At 45.2% G+C, this 13,794-nt stretch overlaps 1 protein-coding gene across 7 annotated transcripts in view; it reads right to left on the bottom strand.

Moving 5' to 3' along the window:
• LOC115142417 (regulating synaptic membrane exocytosis protein 1-like) overlaps positions 1–13,794 on the bottom strand; it is a 92,215-nt gene that overhangs the window by 59,437 nt on the left and 18,984 nt on the right. The gene's annotated exons all lie outside the window — the stretch shown is intronic.

Raw genomic sequence — 13,794 nt, 5'->3', positions numbered from 1 at the left:
GAAAGAATTAACAAAAAAACAGAGCAAACTAGAATGCTATTTGGCCCTAAACAGAGAGTACACAGTGGAATAATACCTGCCTACTGTGACTGACCCAAAATTAAGGATATCTTTGACTCAGTGTGAGTATAGCCTTGCTATTGAGAAAGACCGCTGAAGGCAGACCTGGCTCTCAAGAGAAGACAGGCTATGTGCACACTGGCCACAAAATGAGGTGGAAACTGAGCTGCACTTCCTAACCTCCTGCCAAATGTATGTGCCATCACAGCAGCAAGATTTGTGACCTGTTGCCACAAGAAAAGGGCAACCAGTGAAGAACAAACAACATTGTAAATACAACCCATATTTATGTTTATCTAGTTTCCCTTTTATACTTTAACTATTTGCACATCATTACAACACTCTATATATACATAATATGACATTTGAAATGTCTTTATTCTTTTGAACTTTTGTAAGTGTATAATGCTCTTAAATTGAATTGAGAGAGAAATAGAAAGAGGGAGAGACAGAGAGAGAGAGCGTGAGAGAGAGCGAGAGAGAGTGAGTGAGTGAGTGAGTGAGTGAGTGAGTGAGTGAGTGAGTGAGTGAGTGAGTGAGTGAGTGAGTGAGTGAGTGAGTGAGTGAGTGAGTGAGAGAGAGAGAGAGAGAGAGAGAGAGAGAGAGAGAGAGAGAGAGAGAAAGTTGACATTAAGAGAAATTAGGGAGAAAAAAAGTTGGATAGAAAATGGAAATATGCAATGACCATAAGCACAGTTTTTCACTGCTGGACAGATAATAATGATGTTGAATAGGTTAGATTTAGTTATGCTTGCTACCAACAACCACTTGTTTCAATAACATGTTCTGAAAGTGTGGATGACTGCATTAATTCAGTTTGCAGGGAAACAGTCAGGAACCAATTAAAACAACAGATGAAAGGAATGTACCTAGCTGTGAATAAACCACACCATAAAAAACTCAAAGTCGAGACTCTTCACTCCTTCCCCCTCTCTCGGCCTCTGCTTTCCCAGGAACCAAAATAACCCATTTGTGAAATGCAAATGAGTCCATGTGAAAACTGAAAACGCTTCACGCATTTCCCTCCCCAACATTATTGTCAAAGGACATTAGCATATGATTTCACTCATATACAGGATCCAGCCAGTCTATTTAATTACTGTGTGTGTGTGTGTGTGTGTGTGTGTGTGTGTGTGTGTGTGTGTGTGTGTGTGTGTGTGTGTGTGTGTGTGTGTGTGTGTGTGCGTGCGTGCGTGCGTGCGTGCGTGCGAGAGAGAGAGAGAGAGAGAGAGAGAGAGAGACAGAGAGACAGAGAGACAGAGAGACAGAGAGAGAGGACAGCAGCACAATTAGACCCGACCAAATCATGAGAAAACAAAAAGATAATTACTTGACACATTGGAAAGAATGAACAAAAACACAGAGCAAACTAGAATGCTATTTGGCCCTAAACAGAGAGTACACAGTGGCAGAATTAAGTTATCAGGTCAAGTTATCAATTTATCTCTTGAGGGCCATGTCTGCCTACGGCGGTCTTTCTCAATAGCAAGGCTATGCTCACTGAGTCTGTACATAGTCAAAGCTTTCCTTAAGTTTGGGACTGTCACAGTGGTCAATACAACCCATATTTATGCTTATTTATTTTCCCTTGTGTACCCTTAACCATTTGTACATCGTTGCAACACTCTATATATACGTAATATGACATTTGTAATGTCTTTATTGTTTTGAAACTTATGTTTGTGTAATGTTTACTGTTAATTTTTATTGTTTATTTCACTTTTGTATATTAGTGAGTGAGTGAGTGAGTGAGTGAGTGAGTGAGTGAGTGAGTGAGTGAGTGAGTGAGTGAGTGAGTGAGTGAGTGAGTGAGAGTGAGAAGAGAGAGAGAGACAGAGAGAGAGAGAGAGAGAGAGAGAGAGAGAGAGAGAGAGAGAGAGAGAGAGAGAGAGAGAGAGAGAGAGAGAGAGAGAGAGAGAGAGAGAGAGAGAGAGAACAAGAGAGAGAGAGAGAGAGAGAGAGAGAGAGAGAGAGAAGAGAGAACGAGAGAGAGAGAGAGAGAGAGAGAGAGAGAGAGAGAGAGAGAGATATAGCAGAGATATAGCAGAGATATAGCAGACTGCGGTCCAGGGGAGCTGGAACAGGGAAATGACTTGGGACGATCTTGGCTTGCCAGGTGACGTCACACATTGAGATTAAGCCATGACGTGAATGTCAAGGTGACAATGACGTTACCCAAGACTGGATCTAGGCCAGAGAACTGACAATACACACACATTTGGCCAGGTGATACCACAGAGATTATGCCATGACGTGAACATGTACCTAAGGCTGTTATAACCACCTTCAAGGTGACATCGCTGCTACATAAGGCTGTTATGACCACCCTCATAGGTGATGTTGATGCTATATAAGGCTGTTATAACCACCCTCATAGATGATGCTGCTGCTATATAAGGCTGTTATAATCACCTTCAAGGTGACTTCGCTGCTACATAAGGCTGTTATAACCACCTTCAAGGTGATGTTGCTGCTACATAAGGCTGTTATAACCATCTTCAAGGTGATGTCGCTGCTACATAAGGCTGTTATAACCACCTTCAAGGTGATGTCGCTGCTACATAAGGCTGTTATAACCATCTTCAAGGTGATGTCGTTGCTACATAAGGCTGTTATAACCACCTTCAATATGATGTCGCTGCTACATAAGGCTGTTATAACCACCTTCAAGGTGATTTCGCTGCTACATAAGGCTGCTATGAACAGCTTCAAGTTGATGTTGCTGCTACATAAGGCTGTTATAACCACCTTCAAATTGATGTCACTGCTACATAAGGCTGCTATGAATAGCTTCAAGTTGATGTTGATGCTAGATAAGGCTGTTATAACCACCTTCAAGGTGATGTCGCTGCTACATAAGGCTGCTATGAACAGCTTCAAGTTGATGTTGATGCTACATAAGGCTGTTATGACAACCCTTATAGGTGATGTTGATGCTACATAAGGCTGTTATAACCACCTTCAAGGTGATGTCGCTGCTACATAAGGCTGCTATGAACAGCTTCAAGTTGATGTTGCTGCTACATAAGGCTGTTATAACCACCTTCAAATTGATGTCGCTGCTACATAAGGCTGCTATGAACAGCTTCAAGTTGATGTTGATGCTAGATAAGGCTGTTATAACCACCTTCAAGGTGATGTCGCTGCTACATAAGGCTGCTATGAACAGCTTCAAGTTGATGTTGATGCTACATAAGGCTGTTATGACAACCCTTATAGGTGATGTTGATGCTACATAAGGCTGTTATAACCACCTTCAAGGTGATGTCGCTGCTACATAAGGCTGTTATAACCATCTTCAAGGTGATTTCGCTGCTACATAAGGCTGCTATGAACAGCTTCAAGTTGATGTTGCTGCTACATAAGGCTGTTATAACCACCTTCAAATTGATGTCGCTGCTACATAAGGCTGCTATGAACAGCTTCAAGTTGATGTTGATGCTAGATAAGGCTGTTATAACCACCTTCAAGGTGATGTCGCTGCTACATAAGGCTGCTATGAACAGCTTCAAGTTGATGTTGATGCTACATAAGGCTGTTATGACCACCCTCAAGGTGATGTTGATGCTACATAAGGCTGCTATGACCACCACAAAGTCACTCTTCAAGGTTAAGAATCCAAAGGTCATCAAGTTTGAATGATATGAGAGACTACACATGAATGTGTTTCAGAACAGTTTGCGTTGTACATTTCTTAATGTAGCAAGCTATTTTTAAGTTAAAAAGCTGTGTGAAGGACTGTTTGAAGGTTGTTCTCAACATATTGTAATCTTGAGGCCCTACATCAAAGCATCAATGGAATCGAAACTCTCTGATATCCTCATACCAATTCTGCATCTGTGATATATGAAATATGATCCGTTATTGTCATCATTTCACATGGAGACAAATCTACAGGTGGTGATGCTCAAGTCAATGGTGCTCTCTATGTATAACACAAAGTAAGAAGTAATGCGAAGCGAGCGATGTCATTGGTCGGCGGTGGCACTGAATTGACTGACCCTAGAGTGGAATCTGTCAGACCAATCGAAGTCCAGCGCCTGAGGCAACAACCGGCGCCATGGGAACAGCTGTCAGAAACAGAGAGTGCACGGCCTGTAGTCATGGAAAAACTGCCCGCGTTAACACCCTGGTGTCATGGTGTGTCAGAGAACCAGCTGTTAGTGTTCTTAGAGAGGACAGTAGATAACAACTTGGCTTTATCTGACTAGGGGATGGATCTTTCTCTAAAAGGCAGGGGTTAGCGTCTGGGTAAATTTAGGGGAAAAACAGATGTACTTTTATCTGTCAGGGGGAAATGAACATTACATAATAAACACTGAAGTTATATCAAAATGGGATTTGACAATTCCAAACCAAACCACCCAGACTCTGTTTAGAAATGCTCCCCTGAAGCACCGAACTAATTGAAGAAAAGTACTATTTGAGTATGAACCATAAATAAATTTAATTGTTTCTGAAGCATGCAGCAGTATTTGTGAACAGCTTTGAATGCCAGGAATGGTGTCTATGACACATCTCCCATGAACACACAGTGGAGTGAACACAGCCTGGCCAAGGGAAAGGAGGACAAGGAGACATGGTGAGCAGGGCAGGAGAGGGGCCGTGCAATATGGTCGCTGTGATGGGGAGAATGGAGGACAGGAGTTTGGTTCAGAAACAACGTCTGCATCCCTATTATCCACCCTTATCCGGAAGTGTGCACTTGCACACTTTCTCACATGGACTTCACTTAACAATGGTGAAAACTCCCCCAGTCAATGCTTTCACCAATCAAATTATTTTACATCCATCACAGAGAGTGTGCAAGTTTACAATTCTGGAAAAGGGTGTGGTATTGGGAAGCAGCCCCTTGTAGCCTGATACGGTTCTGGTGTTGGCTGGGGGTCCCTTTGCCCCAGAGCATTCTGGGTGGGCAGCATATGGGTCTGAACCCCGCCCTGTGCAACTGGGTCCTGGAATTCCTGATGGGCCGCCCCCAGGTGGTGAAGGTAGAAAATATCACCTCCACCCCACTGATCCTCAACACTAGGGCCCCACAAGGGTGCATGAACAGCCCCCTCCTATACTCCCTGTTCACCCATGACTGCATGCATCTCAATCATCAAGTTTGCAGACGACACAACAGTAGTAGGCTTGTGGCCATCCTTTCTGGGTTGGCGCCCCCCCTTGGGTTGTGCCGTGGCGGAGATCTTTGTGGGCTATACTCAGCCTTGTCTCAGGATGGTAAGTTGGTGTTTGAAGATATCCCTCTAGTGGTGTGGGGGCTGTGCTTTGGCAAAGTGGGTGGGGTTATATCCTTCCTGTTTGGCCCTGTCCGGGGGTGTCCTCGGATGGGGCCACAGTGTCTCCTGACCCCTCCTGTCTCAGCCTCCAGTATTTATGCTGCAGTAGTTTATGTGTCGGGGCTGGGGTCAGTTTGTTATATCTGGAGTACTTCTCCTGTCCTATTCGGTGTCCTGTGTGAATCTAAGTGTGCGTTCTCTAATTCTCTCTTTCTTTCTCTCTCTCGGAGGACCTGAGCCCTAGGACCATGCCCCAGGACCACCTGACATGATGACTCCTTGCTGTCCCCAGTCCACCTGGCCATGCTGCTGTTCCAGTTTCAACTTCCACCTGACTGTGCTGCTGCTCCAGTTTCAACTGTTCTGCCTTATTATTATTCGACCATGCTGGTCATTTATGAACATTTGAACATCTTGGCCATGTTCTGTTATAATCTCCACCCGGCACAGCCAGAAGAGGACTGGCCACCCCACATAGCCTGGTTCCTCTCTAGGTTTCTTCCTAGGTTTTGGCCTTTCTAGGGAGTTTTTTCTAGCCACCGTGCTTCTACACCTGCATTGCTTGCTGTTTGGGGTTTTAGGCTGGGTTTCTGTACAGCACTTTGAGATATCAGCTGATGTACGAAGGGCTATATAAATACATTTGATTTGATTTGATTACCAACTATGACGAGACAGCCTACAGGGAGGAGGTGAGGGATCTGGGAATGTGGTGCTTGGAAAACATCTTCTCACTGAACGTCTACAAAACAAAGGAGATGTATCACCGCCTGGTACGGCAACTGCACCACCCGCAACTGCACCACCCGCAACTGCAAGGCTCTCCAGAGGGTGGTGCGGTCTGCCCAACACATTACCAGGGGCAAACTACCTGCCCTCCAGAACACCTACAGCACCCGATGTCACAAGAAGTCCAAAAAGATCATCAAGGACATCAACCACCTGAGCCACTGCCTGTTCACCCCGCTATCATCCAGAAGGAGAGATCAGTACAGGTATATCAAAGCTGGGACCGAGAGACTGAAAAACAGCTTCTATCTCAAGGCCATCAGACTGTTAAACAGCCATCACTAGCACATTAGAGGCTGCTGCCTATAGGCATAGACTAGAAATCACTGGCCACTTTAAGGAATGGCACACTATTCAATTTAATAATGTTTAGATATCTGGCATTACTCATCTCATGTGTATTTGCTGTTTTATATACTATTCTACTGTATCCTAGTCTGTTCAACTCTGACATCGCTCGTCCATATATATATATAGTCCTAATTCATTCCTACTTAGATTTGTGTGTATTTAGGTATATGTTCAGTAATTTGTTAGATATTACTGCACTGTCGGAGCTAGAAGCACAAGCATTTCGCATCGCCCGCAATAACATCTGCTAACGTGTATGTGACCAATAAAATTTGATTTGATTTGATTTTGATGGCACCATTGGCACACCGGGGACAGACACATTCACTCGCACACACACATCGGAGACAGAGAGACAGTCTGGTCCTCTAAGTACTGGCACAGACTTCCTCCCTGCTACATCCTGGTATCTCTCTCCTCTGACACCAGGCTGGCAGCGCCATCACACACACTCATTTATTCAACATCATCACTTCATCAACTCTCTCTCTCTCTCAATGTGTCTCTCTAGATCTAAAACTTCAGGCTATCTTTCTCTGTACCTCTGTCTCAATTCAATTCAAAGGGCTTTATTGGCGTGCAAACATATGTTAACATTGCCAAAGCAAGTGAACTAGATATCACCTTTTTTCAACCAAAGTGAAATAAACAATAAAATGAACAGTAAACATCACACTCAAAAAAGTTCCAAAAGAATAAAGACATTGCAAATGTCATATTATGTGTAAATAGTTAAATAAACATAAATAATGGTTGTATTTACAATGGTGTTTGTGCTTCACTGGCTGCCATTTTCTTGGGGCAACAGGTCACTCTCTGTAAGGGATTTCTTCCATTGACGGAGAGGCGGACCAAAGCGCAGCGTGGTTATTTTGATTCATGTTTTAATAAATCACTTCACATGAACAAACTAACAAAAACAAGAAACGTGAAAACCCAAAACAGCCCTATCTGGTGCAAAACACAGAGACAGGAACAATCACCCACAAACACACAGTGAAACCCAGGCTACCTAAGTATGATTCTCAATCAGAGACAACTAATGACACCTGCCTCTGATTGAGAACCATACTAGGCCGAAACATAGAAATACCCCAAAACATAGAAAAACAAACATAGACTGCCCACCCAACTCACGCCCTGACCATACTAAATAAATACAAAACAAAGGAAATAAAGGTCAGAACGTGACACTCTCTCTCTCTCTCGCTTTATCTCTCTCTCTCTCTCGCTTTATCTCTCTCTCTCTCTCGCTTTATCTCTCTCTCTCAAACCTCCAACCATCTCTTTTTTCTAGGCTCACCTTTAAAAACTCTCAAAAGACTATTCAGTCTACATAGTTCTGGGTTTGCTACTGATGACTAAACCTGCCAACGTCCTTCCTTTTGAACTCCCTCTTGTTGAACACTCCAGAGAGAAATACATTACAGCATTCCAAACACCCTTCCAGAGAGAAATACATTACAGCATTCCAAACACCCTTCCAGAGAGAAATACATTACAGCATTCCAAACACCCTTCCAGAGAGAAATACATTACAGCATTCCAAACACCCTTCCAGAGAGAAATACATTACAGCATTCCAAACACCCTTCCAGAGAGAAATACATTACAGCATTCCAAACACCCTTCCAGAGAGAAATACATTACAGCATTCCAAACACCCTTCCAGAGAGAAATACATTACAGCATTCCAAACACCCTTCCAGAGAGAAATACATTACAGCATTCCAAACACCCTTCCAGAGAGAAATACATTACAGCATTCCAAACACCCTTCCAGAGAGAAATACATTACAGCATTCCAAACACCCTTCCAGAGAGAAATACATTACAGCATTCCAAACACCCTTCCAGAGAGAAATACATTACAGCATTCCAAACACCCTTCCAGAGAGAAATACATTACAGCATTCCAAACACCCTTCCAGAGGGGAAAAGATTACAGCATTGATCGTTCATGGCCTGTACATCCTATCCAGGAAGTCAAACTCATCACATGTCACATGCCTGTCTCTCCTGGGAGGATTTCTGAGGGAGGGATGCTGAGTGCAGGAAGCATGGTGTTGCCCCCATTATGCCAGCCTTGGAGTAGGCACAAAGGGAGCTACTACACACAGACACACACACACACACACACACACACACACACACACACACACACACACACACACACACACACACACACACACACACACACACACACACACACACACACACACAGCTATTGGACAGAGGCTGTCATAGTGGATTATGAGAGGCAGCTAACTGTAGTGGACTGGCTGGCCTCTGTCTAGGACAATGGAAGTGGATTATCATCTCCAGCAGGCTAGCCATAGAGGAGGACCTACAGTCCAGATGTGGGATAGCCCTGACACACACATACACACTCACAAGCATACACACGCACACATACTCACGGCTGTGTTTGCGACGGGGGCCTTCTATATTCAGCTCACCATGTAGAAGGAGTCCCTCTCTCCTTTTGTCCCTCTCTCTGTCACCTTCTGTCTCTCCCTCTCTCTCTCTCTCTCGCTCTCTCCTTCGGTCTCTCCCTCTCTCCTTCTGTTTTTCTCTCTATCTCTATCTCTCTCTCCTTCTCAATCCCTCTCTCTCTTTCTCTCTCTCCTTCTGTTTCTCCCTCCCTCTCTCCTTCTCTCTCTCTCTCTCTCTCTCTCTCTCCTTCTCAATCCCTCTCTCTCTTTCTCTCTCTCCTTCTGTTTCTCCCTCCCTCTCTCCTTCTCTCTCTCTCTCTCCTTCTGTTTCTCCCTCCCTCTATCCTTCTCTCTCTCTCTCTCCTTCTGTTTCTCCCTCCCTCTCTCCTTCTCTCTCTCTCTCTCTCTCTCTCTCCTTCTCAATCCCTCTCTCTCTTTCTCTCTCTCCTTCTGTTTCTCCCTCCCTCTCTCCTTCTCTCTCTCTCTCTCTCTCTCCTTCTCAATCCCTCTCTCTCTTTCTCTCTCTCCTTCTGTTTCTCCCTCCCTCTCTCATTCTCTCTCTCTCTCTCTCTCTCTCTCGCTCCTTCTCAATCCCTCTCTCTCTCTCTCTCCTTCTGTTTCTCCCTCCCTCTCTCCTTCTCTCCCTCTCTCTCTTTCTCTCTCTCCTTCTGTTTCTCTCTCCCTCTCTCCTTCTCTCTCTCTCTCTCTCTCTTTCTCTCTCTCCTTCTGTTTCTCCCTCCCTCTCTCCTTCTCTCCCTCTCTCTCTTTCTCTCTCTCCTTCTGTTTCTCCCTGCCTCTCTCCTTCTCCCTCTCTCTCTCTTTCTCTCTCTCCTTCTGTTTCTCCCTCCCTCTCTCCTTCTCTCTCTCTCTCTCTCTCTCTCTCCTTCTCAATCCCTCTCTCTCTTTCACTCTCTCCTTCTGTTTCTCCCTCCCTCTCTCCTTCTCTCCCTCTCTCTCTTTCTCTCTCTCCTCTGTTTCTCTCTCCCTCTCTCCTTCTCTCTCTCTCTCTTTCTCTCTCTCCTTCTGTTTCTCCCTCCCTCTCTCCTTCTCTCCCTCTCTCTCTTTCTCTCTCTCCTTCTGTTTCTCCCTCCCTCTCTCCTTCTCTCTCTCTCTCTCTTTCTCTCTCTCCTTCTGTTTCGGTCTCTCCCTCTCTCCTTCTCTCCCTCTCTTTCTCTCTCTCCTTCTGTTTCTCCCTCCCTCTCTCCTTCTCCCTCTCTCTCTCTTTCTCTTTCTCCTTCTGTTTCTCCCTCCCTCTCTCCTTCTTCTCTCTCTCTCTCTCTCTCTCTCTCTCTCTCTCTCTCTCTCTCTCTCTCTCTCTCCTTCTCAATCCCTCTCTCTCTTTCTCTCTCTCCTTCTGTTTCTCCCTCCCTCTCTCCTTCTCTCCCTCTCTCTCTTTCTCTCTCTCCTTCTGTTTCTCTCTCCCTCTCTCCTTCTCTCTCTCTCTCTCTTTCTCTCTCTCCTTCTGTTTCTCCCTCCCTCTCTCCTTCTCTCCCTCTCTCTCTTTCTCTCTCTCCTTCTGTTTCTCCCTCCCTCTCTCCTTCTCTCCCTCTCTCTCTTTCTCTCTCTCCTTCTGTTTCTCCCTCCCTCTCTCCTTCTCTCTCTCTCTCTCTCTCTCTCTCTCTCTCCTTCTCAATCACTCTCTCTTTCTCTCTCTCCTTCTGTTTCTCTCTCCCTCTCTCCTTCTCTCTCTCTCCTTCTGTTTCTCCCTCCCTCTCTCCTTCTCTCCCTCTCTCTCTTTCTCTCTCTCCTTCTGTTTCTCCCTCCCTCTCTCCTTCTCAATCCCTCTCTCTCTTTCTCTCTCTCCTTCTGTTTCTCCCTCCCTCTCTCCTTCTCTCTCTCTCTCGCTCCATTTATCCATGGAGAGTTATTCATTAGCGCTGCCGGAAGAAGGGGGTGGTGTGTGTGTGTTGGTTTGTGCGTGTAAATATGTGTGTGTAATGTGTGTGTGTGTTAGCATCTTTGTGTGTGTGTGTGAGGAGGAGGAGGAAGAGGAGAAGGGGGTGGGTACTATTTCAGTCCCATCAGCTGATTCACCAGACTAATACCTAGCAGGCTTCCTCAGTCTGACAGGATGAGAAAACAGACTCTCTCTCTCTCTCTCTCTCTCTCTCTCTCTCTCTCTCTCTCTCTCTCTCTCTCTCTCCGTGAGCAATGGACTAGATGCACCGCTGACCTCCCTGACCTTTGACCTCGCCATGGAAACAGTCATTAGAGATCAAGCTGATGTAATTGATGATGTAATTGATACAGACTGCTTTTGAGGAATAGGGGTGTGGCTGGATGTGTGAAAGTTAAAACGAGAGCGAGAATACCTCGGTGTAAACATCAGCGCCACAGGTAACTTCCACAAAGCTGTGAAAGATCTTAGAGACAAGGCAAGAAGGGCCTTCTATGCCATCAAAAGGAACAGAAAATGTGGCATACCACTTAGGATCTGGCTAAAAATACTTGAATCCGTTATAGAACCCATTGCCCTTTATGGTTGTGAGGTCTGGAGTCCGCTCACCAAACAAGACTTCACGAAATGGAACAAACAACAAATTGATGCATGCAGAATTCTGCAAAAATATCCCTTGTGTACAACGTAAAACACAGAATGATACACGCAGGGCAGAATTAGGCCGATACCCGCTAATTATGAAAATCCTGAAAAAAGCCATTGAAATTCTACAACCACCTAAAATGAAGCGATTCCCAAACCTTCCATAATAAAGCCATCACCTACAGAGAGATTAACCTGGAGAAGAGTCCCCTAAGCAAGCTGGTCATGGGGCTCTGTTCACAAACACAAACAGACACCACAGAGCCCAATTACAGCAAAACATTTAGATCCGACCAAATCATGAGACAACAAAAAGATAATTACTTGACACATTGGAAAGAATTAACAAAAAACAGAGCAGAATGCTATTTGGCACGAAACAGAGAGTACACAGTGGCAGAATACCTAACCACTGTGACTGACACAAAATTAAGGAAAGCTTTTGACTATGTACAGACTCAGTGAGCATAGCCTTGCTATTGAGAAAGGCCACTGTAGGTAGACCTGGCTCTCAAGAGAAGACAGGCTATGTGCACACTGCCCACAAAATGAGGTGGAAACTGAGCTGCACTTCCTAACCTCCTGCCAAATGTATGACCATATTAGAGAGACAAATTTCCCTCAGATTACACAGATCCACAAAGAATTTGAAAATAAACCCAATTTTGATAAACTCCCATATCTACTGGGTGAAATGCCACAGTGTGCCATCACAGCAGCAAGATTTGTGACCTGTTGCCAACCAGGGCAACCAGTGAAGAACAAACACCCTTGTAAATACAACCCATATTTATGTTTATTTATTTTCCCTTTTGTAATTTAACTATTTGCACATCTCATCTGGAACTTCTTTGAGTGTAATATTTACTGTTCATTTGTATTATTTTTTTCACTTTTGTTTATTATCTACTTCACTTGCTTTGGCAATGTTAACATATGTTTCCCATGCCAATAAAGCCCTTTGAATTGAATTTAATTGAGAGAGAGAGAGAGAGAGAGAGAGCGAGAGAGAAATAGAATAAAGAGGAGCTTATAGGGAAGAGAGAGTGAAAAAGGGAAGGGAGAAATGTAAAAGGTGCAGTGTCTCTTGAACCCATCAACCCATTGAGAAAACAGGAGACAGACACAGACAGAAAGGGAGGAATGAAATGAAAAAAAGAAGAGAGAATCCTTGCCCAAGATGGAATCCAGCGCGGGCCTAAAGCAGCGGAGGAGAGGAGAGGAGGAGAGATGCATCCGGAGTCATTCTATAAATAACCTCTTGAGGAGGAGAGGGGAAGACAGGAGAGGAGGACAAGAGGGACATGAAAGGATGGAGAGATGGAGAGAGAAGGATGGGGGCACAGACAGTCGGGAGAGTGGAGTGGAAGACAGGGGAGTAGGAGGAGGAGACGAGAGGGGGATGGAAGGAAGAGAGAGAAAGAGGGATGGAGGCACAGACTGGCAGATCACTCCGGTAAACAGACCAATACAGCACGTCAGGGAGACCTCGCCCCATGAGACCGACCAATCCGATACGATCCCTGGGCCAACGATAGAGAACGTTAGGATGTTGACAGGGCTGTTATTGATGTTGTGAGTGTTTCACTCTGTATTTATAGACCAGAGTACCTTTTTGGCATGGACTCCTCTTTTTCCCTCTCTCTCCTTGTGTCTATCGCTCTCTCTCTCTCTCTCTCTCTCTCTTTCTTTCTCTCTCTCTCTCTCTTCTCTCTCTCTCTCTCTCTCTCTCTCTCTCTCTCTCTCTCTCTGTTTACCCATGCCTATCTCTATAACTCTCTCATCTCTCTCCCGTGGCTGAGTGTCTCACTGCTTTCCTCTCTCTCTCTCCCGTGGCTATCTCACTGCTTTCCTCTCTCTCTCACTCTCTCCCTTGGCTGAGTATCTCACTGCTTTCCTTTCTCTCTCACTCTCTCCCGTGGCTGAGTGTCTCACTGCTTTCCTTTCTCTCTCACTCTCTCCCGTGGCTGAGTGTCTCACTGCTTTCCTCTCTCTCTCACTCTCTCTCTCTCTCTCTCTCTCTCTCTCTCTCTCTCTCTCTCTCTCTCTGTTTACCCATGCCTATCTCTATAACTCTCTCATCTCTCTCCCGTGGCTGAGTGTCTCACTGCTTTCCTCTCTCTCTCTCCCGTGGCTATCTCACTGCTTTCCTCTCTCTCTCACTCTCTCCCGTGGCTGAGTGTCTCACTGCTTTCCTCTCTCTCTCACTCTCTCCCGTGGCTGAGTGTCTCACTGCTTTCCTCTCTCTCCCGTGGCTGAGTATCTCACTGCTTTCCTCTCTCATCTCTCTCCCGTGGCTGAGTGTCTCAATGCTTTCCTCTCTCTCTCTCAC

This window comes from Oncorhynchus nerka, linkage group LG15 (genome assembly GCF_034236695.1).
Source record: "Oncorhynchus nerka isolate Pitt River linkage group LG15, Oner_Uvic_2.0, whole genome shotgun sequence".
Lineage (NCBI taxonomy): Eukaryota > Metazoa > Chordata > Actinopteri > Salmoniformes > Salmonidae > Oncorhynchus > Oncorhynchus nerka.
The sequence above is the reverse complement of the archived record's forward strand: the minus strand, read 5'-3'. Positions and strand labels throughout refer to the sequence as shown.